The following is a 19,722-nucleotide window of genomic DNA, read 5'->3' as shown; positions in this document are numbered from 1 at the left end:
TAAGACGGGGTTTTGTGTTAAAAAAATATATATTATATTTTAGAGCATAAGGAAAAAAATAGAGGAATGCTTCAAAAAGATCGTAGTAGCAAAAATTTGAGTTCCTTCATCCCAAGACAATTATCAAAAATCTACAAAAGCCTGACAGCAATTTTCACATCATCAAACAACAGCAGTGAAGAGGAAAGCACATGGTATACTTCATTTACAACTAGACACTATCATAAAAGTGCGTGTCCTCATCTATTAGAAGCCAATTATGCAAAATACAAAAAATTACAACACAGTAGAGCGAAAACATACATGGCACTAAATGAAAACAATACAGATAGATTCAACTGGAAGGTCCCATGAAATTACTACGGAGCATGTGGCAGGGGAAAAAAAAGGATAAAGGAACAAGGATAGATTTACATCAAAACAAACTATAAATTAATAGATAAATAACTAGGAAGCTAGAAAAAGGAGGAAGACAATCTTTCAGATACTGAGAAGTTTCACTACGCTTTATATATGGTATGAGACGCAAACTGATAATGAGACTGAGTAGCACAAACAAAAACTTCAGTCAGATGTTCCATTAACAGGTTATGACATTTTCGCTTATTTGATGAGTAAATTAATAGGACATAAATTTATAATATTGTTGTGGCAACAAATTTTACATTCATTATAAGCAATGTAAAATGATTTATCATGAGTGTCTTATGAAGAAGGTATATATGCAATGATAGCTTCAAAAGAACAACATTAAGGAAGGCCCACCAAAACTCACCTTATATCTTGCATTGCTTTGGAAGCCTTTAGTTGGTGATCTACATACAAGTAAATGAACACGAGGAGCATATTATGCAAAATATGTGACGCTTAACCTGAGATATAATACACATGAGCAAAAAAAAAAAAACCAACAAGATTTCTTTAAGGCTGTGTTTGTTTTGACTTCAAACTACTTCCGGAAAACAATTTCCGTAAAATTTGGGTGTTTGGCTGCTTAGGAAAATTGAGTCAACGGAAAATAATTACAGCCTTGACCGAAAATAACCCCTCCTCATGCGGAAAACCATTTCACCTTTTATTTTCCCTTAAACCAATTTCCGGAAAAGAGAGCTCTCTCACACAGCAACTCTCCAAGCTCTCTTAACTCTCCAAGCTCTCTCACACAACAACTCTCTCTCACACAGCTCACACAGCAACTCTCCAAGCTCTCTCACACGCACTCAGCAGCGAGTCTCCAAGCTCTAAGCTCCAAGCTCCAAGCTCCGGTCCACACAAGCTCTGATCCGGTCCAGACCGATAGCTTAAGGTAAGGATCATACCGACGAGGAAGCTCCAAGCTCCAAGCTCCAAGCTCCGGTCCAGTCCGACGACCTCCAAGCTCCGGTCCAGACCCACGAGTCGCACCGCGCCGGCGAGACCCAGACCGGTCCAGACCGATAGCTTAAGGTAAGGATCATACCGACGAGGAAGCTCCAAGCTCCAAGCTCCAAGCTCCGGTCCAGTCCGACGACCTCCAAGCTCCGGTCCAGACCCACGAGTCGCACCGCGCCGGCGAGACCCAGTGAGTCGCACCGCGAGACCCACGAGTCGCACCGCGCCAGCAAGACCAAGCGAGTTGCACCGCAACGATCCGATCGAACCCAGTGGCCGGCGAGACCAAGCGAGTCGCACCACAACAATTCGATCGAACCCAGTGGCTTGACCGCAAGGATTGTTGCCGGAATTTGCGTTGTGTTGTTGTTGTTGTTGTTGTTTTTTTTTTGGATGAACTGATTGTTGTTGCTGGAATTTGTTGTTGTTGTTGTGTTGTGTTTTTGTTGCCGGAATTTGTTGTTGAATTGGGTGTGATGTTGAAATTTTTTGTAATAAAATTTGTTTGGATGCTGAGAAAATGTGAAAAAATTTCCGGAAAATAGCATTTTTAGAATACATCCAAACACATGAAAATATTTTCCACAATAATTTTCATAATTTAACCAAACACTTAAAAATATTTTTCTTTTCCGAAAAATAGCATTTTCGAAAAATATGTATTTTCTGAAAAACGTTTTACACGAAACAAACACAGCCTAAATAACGAAGGAGTGAGGATTGATAGCCTATACACGGCATAACATATAGACTAATTAATAAGGACATAAATGGAAGAGGATGTGTAGCCATTTTTAACAATGGCTTTGTGGTAGATAATCGAATTACAAATTTACATATATATATATATATATATAAAATATGAAATGCATGCAATATAGGGAACAAGAAATTTTGCTCTTCTTGCTGTGACTGTGAGTGAGAGAGACGGAAGTGTGTCTGTGAGTGGGAGACCGTTCGGTCCATTTCGGTCTATTTCGGTCCAGACCGGTCTTTTCGTTCTATTTGGTCTTGTATATATGAGACGGTGAGAGTCGGAGTGAGTTTGAGCGGTGGGGGTTTAAAAAAAAGGCTTTTTCGTTGTGGGCTGGGTTTTGTAGGGATCCGGATCCTCTCCATTTCACGTAGGGCTTTGCTTTGTTTTTGAGGAAAATGTGGGCTGTCTTTTGGGGTGCAAAAATGTGGTCGAGCTTTGTTGGTATTTTAATCCATCCAGTTACCTGGGATGTTAAATTGGGTTGAGTAACATTTGAAGCATTTATTTATTTATTTATTTTAGGGGATGTGTATAGTCCTCCAAATCTGGAGCACCTACCTTTTTACGAACAAGAGCAATATAATTAACAATTAGAATTTTTAAACGTTTATAACGTACCAAACTAATAAAACCTCACTCAGTAATCAGTTGGACTACAAACAAAAGATGGCAATTTGATAAATACACAATAAAATTATTAATTAATTATCTAATTACCTTAGTTAGGTGATAACAATATAATTATATTTCACCACAATTTAGTGTTATAACAAATTATAAAATATAAAAACAATAAAGTGCAACACAAAAATTAGTAACAAAGTAAAAAAACTAGTGAAAATCCTCTTAAAAGTAAATACCACTCCGAGTACACAAACAAACTCATATATATATATATATATATATATTTTTTTTTTGGGATGAAAAAACTTATAAAATTTAATATAAAAGAATAGCTACAAATAGTTAGGACTCACAAAAACTTTGAAGTCTAAACCCTTTACTCAACTTCTATAAACGACCCACTTGCCTTTCTACTACAGTAGTTCAAGAACCTTTGGAATATTTCTATAGTGATTTTCACCACACAAACCATAACCATTTATGTACTCCAAGAATCTCTTAAGACAACTCAACTCAATCTCTATGGGTTAAATTAAGTTAATTTTTAGAATTATCATGAGTGAATATTTCTCAAGGCGAAGAAGTCAAATTGGGTTTTTACTTTATTTTGCTTAGTCTAAATCTAAATTGGCTCTAGATAATTTGGATCAATTTCAAAATTTGATCTACTCTCTTAATGCTTTGTATCGTATGGATTTACCCACTTCTACCAATGTATTGTGGTTACCTATCCATTAAGCACTAAATTAATCAAAATAAATTAAAAAAAATATAGAGGGTGTGGTTGGGCTACACATTTGACGCTTAACAGACAATTAGGCATGTGGCATTGGAACTTGGAAGGTAGCAAATCGTAATGATACATAACATTTGGGGATCATACCAAAATTTTGAAAGTTTAGTAGATAAAATAAAAATTAATACAAATTTGGGGATATAATTTGCAATTTAGTATTTATTTTAATTACTTATTTTTTTAATCCCAGCCCAACCCAATTAAGTCCATGGACAGCCCCCATTTTCGCATTTTTTTACCCTTCAAACCCTTTCCGAGTCCAACTATCAATTTGCAGTGACTGAATGTAGAGAATTGTGAGCTGAATTGAACAATTGTGATCAATATTCCCCCAAAGCGGTCAAGCTCTGAACTGTGATAGTGTGATAAGAGTTTGCGAGTGATAAAAGATGGGATTGGGAGAGGCAAAGAGAAGAGAGTACTAACAAACAAGACTGCATCGCTATTAATATGTTTACAAGGTAAGTTAGTCAATACTATTCTGACTAGCTAAGAAATACCGACACCTTCCAAACGTGTCCGACAAGTGTCCGTGTCGGACACTCACTCACTCTGCACGCATGTCCTTTTTGTTTTTTTGGTTGAGAGGAAAAATATGTTTAAAATTCAATTTAGTCGCTCCCTTTGTAAAAACGAGTCAATATAACAGATTTGGACAGAAGGACTGGATTGACTCATTTTTGACAAAGTAAGGTACTCAATTGACAAAAATTGAATGCTAGTAACGACAAATTAGACGATAGAACTAAAAGTCAAGCGACTAAATTAAATTTTAGCATTTTCATTTTAAATTCTAAAAATATTCATTTAATTAATTATTTGTTGTGTCAATCGTGTCCTAATTTTTCATGAATTATGGTGTTTTCTTGTCTGTTTCAATGGTAGTGTCAGTGTCAATTAGTGTCTTTAAATGGAACTGTAGTGAAGGTTATTAAATTATTGAACAATGACAGCTGTAGTTATCTCTCATAGTGCAGGAGAAGATGAAGCGAGCTACAGTCGGCCCATTACCCAGTATTACTCAAGATATTAATTGCTGGGTCCAAGGTCAGGTGATTCTGCATCTTGTGGTTTCTATACCTTGAAAAGTAAAAAGAAACTGAATTTCTAGCTTCATGTTATTTTTCATACTTGTTAACATTCAATTATTAAGACTTGGTATTTGAGATTGGACCCCGATATTGTAGGTTTGGTTGTGAATTGTTTGATTGGCCATTGTCACTTAACGTATAGTTGATGTTGTTGCTTTTATGAGAAGCAAACTGATTGCAAGGAAGTTATTTCTGACTTGTGGTATATTATTTTACCACAGATAAAGTGAAGGGGTTACAATGAGTTGTGTTATATTTCTCGCTTTATTAATATTGATTCATTCAACCCCTATTTTGCTCACAGTCTTACTAATTTATTTATCCTTTTTTTTTTATATACTTTCGATTTTCTTTTTAGGCTGGCAAGTGTCTGTGGGTTTATATGAATAGGGGAATATACTATCAGGCTTATGTATCTGGTTTAAATATCAAAAGTTTCTAAGAAATAACTCAAACATGTTTTGAAGGTCGGCCCAAATCATCAAGCATTTGCCTCTTTCCTTTTCTTTTTAAAGTCTTAATTTGTTTGTTCTATCTACTGTTTCCTTTCTCCTTCTGATGTTGATCTGCTACTGAAAACTTCTGTTTCAACATCAATGTATGTTTAAATGCTGACATTGAATTGTGAATCTGCAGATTGCACATCAGCCTAGCATATATGTCCTAGACATTCCAGGTGTATTGGTTCCAAGTATCCCTAACATAGAGACAGAACTGAAGCTGGCTCTTGCAGGTATCATCCTCTTACAAATAATTTCTCTTTAGTTTATTATGAGATTTCTTACAGTACACATGTGAATGTGCACACACATATACACACAGCTACCTGCATGCTTTTTTAGTTTTAGATGTGCTAATCTTGCTTGAAAGATCACTGTTGTAAACAGACAAAAATAAGTGACTCCATTCACTATTAAGAGAAGCCATAGACCACTCAACCTGAGCTGATTTGGTTGCACCAAACCCAACTGGATTCATCTTCAGTTATGTTGTTATAAGTTTTATGCCTCAAGATGTGTCGGTTAGGGATGAGACTTAAACCCTCTTGTTGACCTCCAAGCAACGCAGGTTGCCCAAGCTGCAGCTTCTAAAATATTATTCTTGGAGTCTTGGAATTTATTAGTCTTTTTTCTTTTATTTTTGTGTATATGTGGTTTTTTTGGGGGGTTGGGGGGAGTTGTTCAAGTCAACTTGAAATTACTTTTGTCACATTGTACTGCTTATTCTATCTAACTAAGCTTACCAAACTTTTAAATGCACATGAAGGGTCTGTAAAATGTAAGCACTGGAACAACAGGTGGCTGGAAAGGGATTCGATATGATTATAAGGAAAAACATGAGTATAATCTTAAAGATCTGCAGCCAAAGAGAAGGAAGCCGCCATTTGACTCTGATATGTTCTACATTGAGGTAATATAGGATCGCTCTCATTTAATCAGTTTATGCAGGATGACCCAAAGTACCTTAAAATTTTGTCACATCACAAATCTGAAAGGAGACAAACTATGGGCAAAAGAAACATTGCTCTAGAAACAACATAGAACCGAATGAGCTTTATGAGAAGTTTGGTCATAGAATTATTATACAGGTATGACACCATTTTCATTCTTCCGAATGGATGGCAAATGATCAAATCAGAAATTTGTTTTTAGGACAGTAAGTGAAAAAGAGTTTTCTTGCCATGAATGAAGATTAAGTTTTGATATCGTATTTTCTGGTCATGAATGATTTGCAGTGAGCCTAAGTTTCAATAAAAGATTTTGCTTACTGGTTATGGACATTCATGTAGGACATCATAAAGTTATTCTATTAAGCTTTGTGTATGAAGAAGGTTTTTATGGCCAGGCAAAAAAAAAAAAAAAAAAAAAAAAGGAGCATGTAAATTTAGAAATGTTTGCAAATGCTAGACTGGTCAAATTTTTTTTTTTTTTTTTCTGTAACAGTAATGTTCTTTTGTTAATACTAGTGAATGAAAATAATTTAGTAGAGAGTGTTAGGTTCTAAAGACTTAGGATTTGATGTATTTATAACTCTAATGTGTAATGTTGGCAAACCATGATCAAAACAATATGTTTAGTCTTGTTTAGGATTGCTCAAAGTTGTGTAATTCATGTAAAGTTGGAATCAAGAGGCTGCAGATGTATTAGTGCATTTTGGCCTGGCTCGATCGATCGAAGGCTAGACTCGATCGATCGAAAGTCGGCCAGAATGTTTTTTCTATAGAATTTCCAACTCAGCCCTATCTCATTAAACGTTTAGGGTTTTATGTTTTTGCCCTAGTTATATAAGGCAAAACCCTAGCCATATTTTGAGAGTTGCTCTGGTTGTATTGTTGCTCATATTTTGCGATTTGTGTGAATCTCTTGTGAGATCCTTGAAGAGCTTTCCTTCACATAAACTTAGGGTTTTCAAGGTAGAGATATTATCAACACCTTGATGATCAACTCAGTTGCTGCCATTGGAGCTTAAAGAAACACAAGCAGGAGTGCTTGTACTTGATTGGAGAATCCAAGAAAGAAGGAGTCTGTGGATTCGGAGTTTGCACGTGGTCGTGTCAGTAAGTTCTACTGGTGGGTAGCATTAGGAAGTCGAGTGTGAGTGCTTGTAAGTCCTTTTGTATGAACTTCAATTCTTTCATATAGTGAATTCAAGTTTACCTTGAGGATAGGTAGGTTAAATCCTCCCCAGGTTTTTTACCAGTTTGGTTTTCCTGGGTGATCATATCTTTGTGTTTTTTATATTTCCGCTGCTTTATATCTTGATATGATTATTTGATTGTGTTAACCTAGATTTGCATAATTTGACTAAGTTAATCACTTGGCTAATAAACTAGGTTAATCCAATTGTTGTGTTTTAAGGGGTCTAAAAACCTAACAAAGAGAAATAAGCAAACAAGAAAAGCATGTTCAGGGTGGTTGAGATGATGCCAAGGTAAGCAAAAAGATAGTAATTGTTTTAGAAGAATTAAATGGGGAAAACTCACAGGTAACCCTATAAACAATCCATATATGGAGGAAGTGTAAATTCACACATTTGGTAGTATCATTGAGTAAGATTGTGTTGCTTGATGTGGATATTTTGATTTCAATGAAATGGTTTTAAAAAGAATAAATGGGAGTAGTGATAAAAGATAGGAGAACTGACAAATGTTTGTGAGTAAGCTCTTATGAGAGTATTTTTATCCTATAGGATCCATCTAAATGACCCCCTTTTTCTATAATTTTTGCAGAAGGTAGGTGCCCAATCTTTGGGTAATGGTGATTAAAAAAAAATTGGAATTAGGATTGATCAATGATGATTTAATGCATGAATATGAAGTATGAAAAATACGGTTTATCTTTCAATTTAAACTCTTAAATAATTATCAAGAATAAAATTTCATTTTGATTGCTAATAGGCTTATGCTTGTACACCTAAAGCTTTTCTGAAATGATTTTAAATGGTTATGTTAAGATATATAAAGTCTAGCTCTTTTGCACGTTAAATGCCATTTGTAGTTCTTATTGTTGTAGCTTAGATGGATCTCCATGTGACCTTTGAATACCTTGTTTTATTTTATGTCATTTTTAGTTCTTATTGTTGTAGCTTAGACGGAAGTTCAATGTGCTTTGTATTTAACTCTGTCAGAATTCATTGGTAATACAGAACTGAGAGTGACTTGGAAGGTCTTATAGAAAAGCAGTTTGAAGCACTACAGTAGGCATTTAAGATACCTCACAAGGCCTAACAAGCTCGTTTGATGGTATCAAAAGTGTTTTTGACTTTATTTAGGGAAGGCAAACTTGGTCCTTTCATCTTTGATAATGTCTATGATGCAAATGTTGTATCCTGCGTTGTAACTTCTAAGGTTTCTTTTTTCATTTTTATTTTGGGGAGGGGGGGGGGGGGGGGGGGGACTCAGGGCTTCTATACCATAGCCTACTCACATGTGTATACCCAAACTCTCTACAGATGGACTCAATTTCTACCTTAGACCACTTGTCAGGATCACAATCATCTACTACCCCCACCTCACCCCCCACATACTTCTGAGGATTTACATCAAAATACCCACCATGATGCACATACAAAGTAAAGAGCTCGTCCATTCTGCATGCATGAGATATATAGTCAACATTATTTAAAACCAAACCAAACCAAACAGTCAACATTATTTAATCAACATTATATAATCAACTACTCAGAAAACCAAACCAAATAGTCAACATTATTTAATCAACATTATTTAATCAACATTATATAATCAACTACTCAGAAAACCAAACCAACATTATTTAATTAAACCACTGAAGACCACTAAAGGCTACATCTTAGTAAACTACATCTTCATGCAAATAGTGATAAAGTCATAAATAACCAATTAAATAGTGGTCCCTACGCATATTGAGTGTGTCAAAAAAGTTAGAGAGAGACATATATAATGTGCAAAAGATACAGAAAGAGACTGAGTGACAAAGATACATGCACAGAGAGAGAGAGAGATAAAGTGGATAGAGCTACCTTTTCGAGCTTAAACCCACTGCTACAATCTTGAAACTGCTGCAGGTTTTGGATTGAAGCTCCAACCTTATCACAGTCTCCCTCGTTTTCTTCAATTCTCAGTGCTACAATCTTGAAACTGCTATAGAGAAATTGATTTTTGTTCCTAGGGATTTCGTTGTCTTAGGGGTGTCTGTTAGTGTTGTCCTGGGTTAGATTCAGAGATTTCAGGAACGAGCTGAGGAAGACGACGAGAGGATTTTAGGGTTTTCAGTGCAATTTGGGGATTTTAATGTGGGATGACTGAGGTAGTTGGAGAGCTGGGGTCACGTGGGGTCACGTGGGAGGACTGGGAGCGCGGGAAGCTGAAAAGTCCCTCACGTGAGGGGCATGTGCAGTTTAGGGTGACTGGGCTTGCCACGTAGGTTAACATATTATTATTTTAATAGGTGGGCTTGACACGTGGATTTCTGTCTGCCACATAGGAGGGTTCCGTCTGTTGGTTGACGGGAAGGACGATTTTAAAAACGATTTTCAAATTTTAGGGATGAAATTTGCAAAGAAATTAATTTTGGGACCAAAATAGAAATCGACCCAAAATGTAGGAACGAAAAGTGCATTTTCGCCTTAAAATTATGCTAGCTTCAAACCCTTCCGAGTCCGACTATCAATTTGCGGAGACCAAATTGTGAACTGAAATGAACAAATGTGATCATTATTCCCCCAAAGCGGCCAAGCCCTGAACTTTAATGGTGTGACAAAAGATGCTATTGGGAGAGACAAAGAGAGTACTAACAAACAAGACTGCATCGCTATTAATGCCCATAGCAACACTTCTGTTCTGTTCACAAGGTAAGTTAGTCAATACTATTCTGACTAACTAAGAAACACCCACACCTTCCGAACGTGTCCAACAAGTGTCCGTGTCGGACATTCACTCACTCTGCACGCATGTCCTTTTTGTTTTTGTTTTTGTTTTTGTTTTTTTTTTTTGTTTTTTTTTTAGAGGAAATATATGTTTAAAATTCAATTTAGTCGCTCCCTTTGTAAAAACGAGTCAGTATAAAAGATTTGGACAGAAGGGCTGGATTGACTCATTTTGACAAAGTAAGGTACTCAATTGACAAAAATTGAATGCTAATAACGACTAATTAGACAATAGAACTAAAAGTCAGGAGATTCTACATCTTGTGGTTTATATACCTTGAAAAGTAAAAAGAAACTGAATTTCTAGCTTCATGTTATTTTTCATACTTGTTAGCATTCAATTATTAAGACTTGGTATTTGAGATTGGACCCCGAGATTGTAGGTTTGGTTGTGAATTGTTTGATTGGCCATTATCACTTAACGTATATTTGATGTTGTTGCTTTTGTGAGAAGCAAACTGATGGCAAGGAATTATTTCTGACTTGTGATATATTTACCATTCTCACCACTGAGCAGTGAGCACTCATTCATCTCCACATTTGACTATCTTTGCTCTTCACCACCCCCAAGAACATGGCTGAAATTGGCCACGGCATCGCAGTAAATATAACACAAGTCATTGTAATCCCCTTCACTTTATCTGTAGTAAAATAATATATCACAAATTATAAATAAACTCTTTGCAATCAGTTCACTTATCAAAAAAGCAACAACATCAACTATTCGTTAAGTGATAATGATCAATCAAACAATTCACAACCAAACCTACAACATCTTTCTACCAACAATATCCATATCAGGGTCCAATCTCAAATACGAGGACTTAATTATTGAATGCTAAGTATGAAACTAGAAGTTCAGTTCCTTTAAAAGTCAGAATCAGTTGACCTTGTATCCAGCAATATATTGAGTAACACCAGGCAATGAATCGACTGTGGCTCGCTTCATCTTCTCCTGCACTATGAAAGAAAACCAAAGACGTTAATGTTCAATAAAATTTAATAACCTTCACCACAGTTCCATTTTACGACAATGACATCTAATTATAATTTCACAAAAACATGGTATCAACTTACCAGGAAAGCGAGATGAAGCCATTTGAAGGATTGAATTAATTAAAGTAGACTTGCCAATGTTAGGAACGCCAACCACCAAAACAAGTAGAGTAGGTTCCCTCAAAATCACTTCCTTCAGCTTGGACTCCAAAAGCTCCAGAAGCTTTTGGTACATGAACCATGATAAAACACCATCATCAGTCACCAACACACACATATTAATAAATCAGAGAGAGTACAAGTTACTATCTAAGAAGCATAACTCTTAAAAAATTAGGACGAGATTGATATAACAAATACAGTAATTAATTAAATAAATAATTAAATCCTCATTTATAGGCATATTTTATGTTTAATTTAAGTTTTAAAAATAAAATATTACTATAAAAAATTTTAAAAACATGTCTAAAATCAAATGATTTTTTTAAAAAAAATAATAAATGCTAAAATTATAATTTTAGTCTCTTGACTTTTACTTCAATTGTCAAATTAGTTCTTAAGATTTATTTTTAGTAAATTTAGTACTTCATTCTGTGAAAAATGAGTCAATTTGGTCCAGGCATGTCACTATAATATACACTAATAAAAAAGAAAACTAACCTTTGCTCAAAGCTACGACTAGTCGTTTAGAGGAGAGTTGGGGTTGGAGGTGGTCGCTGGCGGAGGAGAATGGAATGCAGACTTCGACGACAGTTTGAGGTGGTCTCTAATGGAGCGTGTCATGTGCCCTGGTGTTAAAAGACATTTCCCCCGATTTCAATTTCAATTTGAGTTGAGGAGCTGCGTGTCTGTACAATTTAATTTCTCAAGAGTAAGTGATTAGAATGTCTTTTTTTAAACTCAACTAGTCGTAGACCTGTGCGTTACGCGTGATAATATTTTAAATAAAATACTACTTTACACCCTAGACTTTATAAAGAGTTTTTTTTTGTTTTTTTTATTTTTTTTTATAATAGTTTTATCATATTTTTCATAATCTTGTCTATAACATTTTGTACCATTATCTTATATTTATTGGTTGATGATTTGTATAACATAGACATTAAATAAGAAGTAGAACTATTCATTAAATTTTTTTAAGTTATGAAGATTATGATTATATATATATATATATAATTTTCCTAGTTAAAGTTTGATTAATTTTAAGTTTAAATTTTGTATTATTATATTTAATTGTTGATTTTATCGCACTATAAAATTTTTAATGTTCTCTGATCTCTGTATAGCCATCTTTATTTTATTTCTTACTCCTCTTGACCACCTTTTTATTTTTCAAATAACGGTTATTAATTGAAGTTTGATTTCATTTCTTTTTTTCTTCCTTTATTTATTCTTTATTACTTTGTATGTTCCCTTACTAGTTGTAAATTTTGTGGTTATCAATAAGAAATAGATATCATGGATGACTTAAATAGTTATAGATGTAGTTACGTTAGTGGTATGTCAAAGGGTTTTTTTTTTTTTAATCTGAATTTTCAAGGAAATATGAAAGACATTTCTCTAGTTTGGTCTCAATTAATTAAGATATCCATAATATATTAACGGAAGTATTAATGAGCCTTAAATTTTTTAATGCATGAAGTGGTTAGGTTAGTGGTATGTCAAAGGTTTTATAAAAAAATTTAAAAATAATTCTAAGGAAATGTAAAAGGTTTTTTTTTTTTGNTTTCCCTATATCCATTACCAATTCAATTTATAAGTTCCTATAAAAATAAAAAAAAATAAAAATTCAATTTACAAGTAAAGTATATATGACGTTTGATCATTTTTTTTTGTTTGATCTATATTTTTCCTACAATATATATCTTCTTCTCTTTCCTTCTATTGTTTTTAATTTGTGCTTGTCTTTTTATTACCAACCATGCAAGTGGTTCTTTCACTGTTTATGACAGCATGATAATGCATGCATGAAGCCAGAGTCCCACCTATACAAAGACAAAGAATGTGGTAGCTAGTTCTCACTTATCTGTTATCGGTCGATTGTTCCCCAAACTAGTTGTGTAATACATTCACTTATTTGTGATCGGCATGCATGCATGTGTTGGAAAAATAGCAGAGAGTGAATAAGAAATTGATGTTTTCTATGTTCACTTGAAGATATTATTAAAAGTGGTAAAAATCCTGAGTCTCACATAGGAAAGGAAATAGATAATATATGAGTTTATATACTCATGAGTTGGACATTGGGTTGAGCCTTTGGCATATGTGGACTGGGCTTACTTGTTCAAATAATAATATTTTATTATTTTATTTGTTGAGTCAGTTAGTTTGTGCACTGCAGTTATTAAAACTCTCCCAATGAGATATTGACATTGAGTAGTTTGCAGAGCATGACCTTGTGTATTTCGTTTTCGTGCTGTAAATTATTTTATCTTTAAGGAGATTGTGTCAAACACAAAACTTGATATGAATCATTCATTCTATATATTCAGTATTTATTTATTGTTTTTGCCTATCATATCTATTTGTATTATTGTTTATTCTTAAATATGTATTTTGTTCCTTTTACTTTACCGCAAAAGTAAATTGTTAAAATATAACCAACAGTCCTAAAACAATTTTTAAAAATATATTTTAATTTATTTTTGTGATTCACGGTGAAAGGATTTTTGTGATTGTTAAAAACACTTTATCGGCAATTGGTTTTAACCTGCATAAAATTTTGGCAAAACTGGGTTTGTGTTTGTCGGTTGTCATGTATATCTATCTGTTAAAAACTGTGAACTTTAATATTTGAAAACGTTGAATTTCGTGTTTGATTGCAGAATTTGTTTGTATATACTGTTTTATTGTTGATCTTCCTTCTTGATTATTTTATTAGATTAGGACTTTTGTCATATTTACTTGTGTGTGCTCTGTGTCATATTTTTCATATTTTCTAAGCATGTGATAAAGTTAATTTGATACTTGAAAGTAGTGGTGGGTTTAATTAAATTATATTATATTAGGATATTTGTGAAACTTGAATTATTGCTTGGCTGGGTTTTGTTCAGGCTGTTGATTAGTTTGTTTGTACTGTGCGTACTTCTTTTCTGCAATTGGGTGTGATAGTTGGCTTGACTCTCTTTTGCACAGTAACGGTTGAAACTATATATTTATAATTATTTCTTAAACTTGGCTAGTAATTCTTAAGATGTTAAAGACTCTTGTGTTTGTGAATGTATCAATAAAGATTATCTTGGTTGGAGATATAGATACTGTGCTGTAAATCTTTGAGGATAATAATATTTTATATATTTTTGGCATTTAACAGTTTAATTAAGAGATACGATTCTTTAAAATTGTTTCAAGTTGTCATCTATGTTGGTTTATATAAATGATGATATGCTTATTTTCATTTGGCCTTTGCTTACGAGATATTTCAATGATTATTTGTTAGATGAATTATTTATATTTATATCTAACCTTAAACTTTATAACGATGACCACGTTTGGTGGTGCTTGTTCAAAAGGATGTTTTTGCCCTTTTTATGTGCAATGATGTATGGGCTAGATGAATAAAAGAAATTGGAAATTTTGATGGAGGCAAAAAAAAATTTAATCCATTTAATTGCATTCAATTTTGAGCGTGGCTGCCATTTTTTAGTTTTTGGTTAGCCTTTACTAATTCATCAAGTGATCCTCTATTTGATAATTAAAATAGCATTAAAAGAGCTACTATTAATCATTTCAAATGTGTGTATATAAGCCCAAAAATGAGACCAATTGCACATTAGTGGGAGTCCAAATCTTCTGTCTCACTCTTCCTGCTCCGCTATATACTCCACAAATAAAAACATGTCATATGTCCATCTAATTTATTAAATGCTAAATTTATGCCTTTTATTATTTCAATTTTCTAAATATGACGAGTTATTTATTTATTTATTTTAGAAAATTGAAATAACAGAAGGCATAAATTTAGCAATTAATAAATTAGATGGACATGTAGCATGTTTTTATTTGTGAAGTATATAGTGAAGCAGAAAGAGTAGGACAGAAGATTTGGACTCCATTAGTGCGGCTGTAATTATGGGATTTCACTCTAAGTTAGAGAGTATACAGTTCACCCCTTGGTCAAAGGTGTATTTATATATAAAGTTTAAGGCTCAATTGTTTGTACTGATATGAAGGACACATGATTGTTGTATTTGAGCACATATAGCCTTATTTAATTACATTGTACATATATATATATAATATATATATTTTTTTTTTTTTTGGGCATGTGTGAGCTTAATTGGATATTAACGTGTTTAATCCCAATATATGTTTGTAATATTTCTTTGGTTGAAGTATTTGTTACATGCCTTAGTTGATATGCTTAAGTTGTCTAATGTTTTGAAACACACAAGAGTTTGTTATGAGTGCTTATTAAGTATGCAAGGATGAGACATTATAGATATTCATTTATTATAAGAATGAAGTTGAGAAATAATTCAATGAATGTAATAAGTTCTTGATTATTGTAGAACTTTTGGAGGGAAAGAGTGAATTATGGAAAGAGTAATCGCCTTTCTATAAATTCTTTAAACGTGGGGTTGTTTAATGAAGGTTGTGGTTCCTATTCCTAAATGATAAAGAACCATTGATTGTGTGTTCATTGGTTATAGTCATAACAGTAGTGCATAATGCTTTCTAATTAATGAATCTATTATTTTTATATGCATGGAAATTAATTAAAATATATTTCAAGTGTTAAAATTTTTTTAAAAAAGTTTGAGTCTACGTTTAGTACCTCTCATGATCAAGAGTTGATGGAAGAGAGGTTGAGCCTAAGCATAGTACAAGGACAACGTCATGGTTGTTTGGTCCAAATTTTCTAATTTATATATTAGAAGATGAACCTAAAGCTTCAAAGAAGCAAAATCCTAAAGTGCCTTCTTGGAAAAGATATTGTCAATAGTGCAATAAATCTATCTTTGAAATCTATGCATAGTAATTGGTGGATCTACCACCTAAGAGTTTGAGAGTTGATGAAATTATTGACTATTACAATGCAAGACTTATTTTAGAAGGCTACAAATAAAAGGAAGATGTGAGTTTTCTTGATACACAATAGACCAAAGGGATTTATGGTTCTTGTACAAGGAAAAAAAGTGATTAAACTTGTTAAATCTTTGTATAGATTGAAGCAAGTTTCAATCCAATGACATGAAAAATTTGATAATGAGATGATGTCAACTGAGTTTAGATTTAATGCAATTAGTGTGTGATGTGAAATATATCACGTGAGGCTATGTTGTTATGGGATATGCTCGTGTAAGTGTTGTAGATGTGATACAAGAAATGAAAATTTCTAATACATCTAATGGACTTGTCTTGTCTCAATCACATGAGAAATGTGACTACAGTCTAGTGAGAACACCTTATGCAAAGAGCATATGTATTTTTTGGGAAGTTAATAAATCTAAACAGACATGCATTGTTGGATACTCATACCTCTTATTTGTATATATAGGTAGGGGCACAGAGTTATGGTAGGTCTCAAAATATTTGTTAGAGACATAATACCATGAGACAGTTGTGTAAGGTTTTAGACCCCTTAAAACACAATCAGATTGGTTAGCCCAGATTAATTAGCCAAGTTGTTACTTAGTCAAATTATGCAATTCTAGGTTAAAGCAATCAAATAATCATATCAAAATAATAAAGCAGCGGAATAATAAAAGACGCAATGATACGATCACCTAGGAAACCATACGGTAAAAACCTGGGGAGGATTTGACCTAGCTATTCTCAAGGTAAACCTGAATCCACTATGCGAAAGAATCGAAGTTCATACAGAAGGACTATAAGCTCCCTGCTTGACTTCCTAATGCTACCCACCAGTAGAACTTACTGACACGACTACGTGCAAGCTCTGAATCCACGGACTCCTTCTTTCTTGGACTCTTCAATCAAGTACAAGCACCCACGCTTGATATTCTTTAAGCTTTGTTAGGTTCTAAGGCCTTAGGATTTTATGTATTTAGAACTCTAATTTGTAATGTTGGCAAACCATGATCAAAACATTGTATTTAGTCTTATTTAGACTTGCTCAAAGTTGGTTTAATATTGTAAAGTTGGAATCGAGTGGCTGCAGAAGTACTTGGGACTCTCGGCCTGGCTCGATCGATCGAAGAATAGACTCGATCGATCGAAAATCGCACAGGTTGAATTTCTGCAGAATTTCCAACTCAGCCCTACTTCATTAAACGTTTAGGGTTTTATGTTTTTACCCTAGGTCCTTCCTAGCTTACACCATAGTAGCACAGTTACCTAAGCTCCATACTAACTAGAAGTTACAGCACTTGACTGAAATAGAAGAAAATGAACCAAACCAAAGAGTTCAACTTTTAAAAGTAAAAAACTGGCTGACTAACAGACCCATAATGAGAAATGACAAGCATAGATAGAACTTTGTCAAATCAAAGCCACCAAATCCAACAAAGCTAGATTTGGATAGTCCCAAGCACCTCTCAGTACACCTCTATGCCGGTACATTTTCCCACTATGCTTTGAGAAGATAAGATAATGATGGTAGTGTGGAGAAAGTATATCATATTTCGGTAATATTAACTTAACATTTATTTTGGTATTTTTTACTTAATAAATAATTGATACCTGTTTCAAAAAATCACATAAGACTACTCCAATAAATGATTAATTTATCTTCCCGATAGTATAAAAGATTGTGATTAATTTATTGGAGTAGTCTGATGTAGTTTTTGAAATAAGTGATAGTCAGTTATTGAGTAGAAAATACCAAAACAGATACTGAGTTAGTATTATCAAAATATGTTATTCTTTCTCTGGTAGCATGGGGGTATACTAAATTTTTTTGACTTTTTACACAAATAATAATTAGGTCTATTCCTGGATTCTAACTAGGGCTATCTGACGCTTCTTGTGTGAATTAAAATGATCCCAACTTTGCTCGTTAGTGGCAGTGTAAAACTCCACACTGCTTGTGGGTTAGTGAAGTTAACAAACGCATACTCTTTGTTAAATCCTATGCTGCAATAAAATAAAAGAAAAGGAAAGGAAAATCAGGATACTTAAAGGCCATTTGGTAGAAGAGTTTGAGTAGTGTTGTTTGTAATTTTTTGAAATACGTGTAGGTGAAAAGGTGTGTAATATTGTTTAAAAACTGAAAATGGGTGTTTGAAATGCCCTACCAAGTTTTATAAGGTACTTGAGTTTTATAAGCTCAAGTACCTTAAAAAGAGTACTTGATTTTCGTAATATCGAGTACCACATTGCTTTTTTAATTGATCAAATTTCATGTGGCGACTCACCTAAGAACTCGAGTACTATTTAGAACTCAATTTTGTGAAATTTGAGTACTAAAAAAGTGGTATATTATTACATATTTTCGAAACAGTACTAGTTTAACATANTTTAGGGTTTTATGTTTTTACCCTAGGTATATAAACAAAACCCTAGCCACGTTTTTGAAGGTTGTCCATATTATATTGTTGCTCATACATTGCTGTTTTGTGTGAATCTCGTGTGAGATCTTTGAGGAGCTTTCCTTTACACAAAACTTAGGGTTTTCATGGTGGAGATGATTTCAACATCTTGAAGATCAATACTGTTGCAACCATTGGAACTTAAAAGAAAAGCAAGCGGGGAGCTTGTAGCTGATTGAGGAATTCAAGAAAGAAGTAGTCCGTGGATTCGGAACCTGCGCGTGGTCGTGTCAGGAAGTTCTACTGGTGGGTAGCATTAGGAAGTCGAGCGGGGAGCTTGTAGTCCTTTTGTATGAACTTCAATTCCTTCATAGTGAATTCAGGTTAGCCTTGAGGATCGGTGGGTCAAATCCTCCCCAGGTTTTTACCGTGTGGTTTCCTGGGTGATCATATCTTGTGTTATTTATTTTCCGCTGCTTTATATTCTTGATATGATTGTTTGGATTGTTTTAACCTAGAATTTCTTAATTTGACTAAGTAACAACTTGGCTAATTAATCTAGGCTACGCAATCTGTGTGTTTAAGGGGTCTAAAACCGTTCAAGCTTCAATGGTAGCAACCAAGTTGATCATCAAGATGTTGATACTATCTCTACCTTAAAAACCTTAAGTTTATGTGAAGGAAAGCTCCTCAAAGATCTCACAAGAGATTCACATAAACAGCAATATGAGCAACAATGCAACTGGAGCAACTCTAAAAACGTGGCTAGGGTTTTACCTTATATACCTAGGGCAAAAACATAAAACCCTAAACGTTTAATGAGTTAGGGCTGAGTTGGAAATTCTGAAGAAAACGCAATCTGGTCGATTTTCGATCGATCGAATTTATTCTTCGATCGATCGAGCCAGACCGAAATGCCCTAATGCATCTGCAGTCTCTCGATTCCAACTTTACAATAATTAAACAACTTTGAGCACATTATAAATAGACTAACATATTGTTTTGATCATGGTTTGCCAATATTACAAATTAGAGTTCTAAATACATAAATTCTTAAACCTTTAGAACCTAACAAACTCCCCCTTTGGCAATCCGTGACAAAACCTAATTAAAAGCTCAAAGTTTTGCAAGTAAAAAGCCCTTTACAAAGATAATGCTCATAAACTTCAAATTCAACCCTAACTACTATCCATCGGTTGCAAGTGTAGACAGCAGCTTAGTTGAATCAACCTGTATATTCCTGAAATA

General features: G+C 33.9%; 1 long non-coding RNA gene across 4 annotated transcripts; it reads left to right on the top strand.

Moving 5' to 3' along the window:
- Positions 1-3,767: 3,767 nt before the first annotated feature.
- LOC136067660 (uncharacterized) lies at positions 3,768-6,503 on the top strand. Of its 4 annotated transcripts, none has more exons than XR_010629089.1 (4): positions 3,768-4,009; positions 4,526-4,595; positions 5,276-5,372; positions 5,906-6,503. It is a non-coding gene; the product is annotated as an uncharacterized LOC136067660 (long non-coding RNA). The 4 variants fall into 4 exon arrangements; XR_010629088.1 differs by having other exon boundaries at positions 4,526-4,600; XR_010629086.1 differs by having other exon boundaries at positions 4,521-4,595.
- Positions 6,504-19,722: the final 13,219 nt, after the last annotated feature.

The sequence above is a fragment of the Quercus suber genome, unplaced genomic scaffold (assembly GCF_002906115.3).
Source record: "Quercus suber isolate HL8 unplaced genomic scaffold, Cork oak 2.0 scaffold_81, whole genome shotgun sequence".
Lineage (NCBI taxonomy): Eukaryota > Viridiplantae > Streptophyta > Magnoliopsida > Fagales > Fagaceae > Quercus > Quercus suber.
This window is presented reverse-complemented; position numbering and strand designations above follow the sequence as displayed.